The following is a 1,255-nucleotide window of genomic DNA, read 5'->3' on the forward strand; positions in this document are numbered from 1 at the left end:
TATTTTTCACAACATGCATGTTAAGTGCAGCTTACCCACAGGTACATATCTTGGAATTGCTTCTGCAACAGGTTGCCAGGGTTTCATGATCCGAGATCCTATGGGTGAACAAGTTCAGTTTTCAGGCAGTTGGGACTATCAATTTATGAATGCCATACTTGAAACATGTATATTAAAATGCAAAACACGGACCACATAGAATATATTTGAAAATACCACGATCAGCTTTATCAGACGTCGACATGTTTGAAAGACATCCTTACCAGCTGGCAAAAACAAAACTTCAGCTTTAAATCCTCTGAAGTTGTTCTCTCTATCACTCTTGAAGTGAACTGACATTGTGTTGCCTTTACTCCAGACAGGGCCAGGGACAGACAATCCACAGAGTTTGGCTAAAATAGGAGGTCTATTAGTAACACTGTTCATACCTACCATCACCCCCCCCCCCCCCCCCCCCCCCCCCCCCCCCCCCCCCCCCCCCCCCCCCCCCCCCCCCCCCCCCCCCCCCCCCCCCCCCCCCCCCCCCCCCCCCCCCCCCCCCCCCCACCCCCCCCCCCCCCCCCCCCATTTAAAAATACCCCACCCCCCCCCCACCCACCCCCCCCCCCCCCCCCCCCCCCCCCCCCCCCCCCCCAAATCCCGGGGAATTGGCCAGGAATTGCCCTTCATTAACCGATCTTTATAATCTTATTTCCGATCTTATTTCACTCAAATTAATACCAACATGCCAAAGTGCACCAATTAACCAAAAAATATTAAATGGATCCAAGTGAGGGGGGATATGGACATCAAAAGATGGAATACAATAGAATACGTTACCTATCGGTTCTTGTTGGTTCTGGTCATTGAAAACCGACACAGAATCATACATGCACTCTTTGCTTTGTTCCACTTCAAAGTCAAGGAATTGCAGCTGGGGGTGGTTGGGGAGAGAAACAGGAACACACCACTGCATTAAGCTTGACATTGTGCCACCTTTATCCATTTAGAATAACTAGTTCCATTTCAATTAAATGAATGGGGTATTAATGGAGTACCAAATATTTCTTCATGCTGACCTGACCAAACAATTTAGTTATGGGTATCGACATGTTAATATTGCACATAGGATTCCCCCTCACACTATGAAAAAAGTAGGGGCTACAGTAGATGACACTACTCTTGCAAATACTTAAATGTTCCATTTACCTTTACAATAGCGTTAAATGTTGCTTTGATGAACCAGTGACAGTCTGCATTAGCAGGGTATGGAAGT

Source organism: Polyodon spathula, chromosome 7 (assembly GCF_017654505.1).
Source record: "Polyodon spathula isolate WHYD16114869_AA chromosome 7, ASM1765450v1, whole genome shotgun sequence".
In the NCBI taxonomy this organism is placed as follows: domain Eukaryota; kingdom Metazoa; phylum Chordata; class Actinopteri; order Acipenseriformes; family Polyodontidae; genus Polyodon; species Polyodon spathula.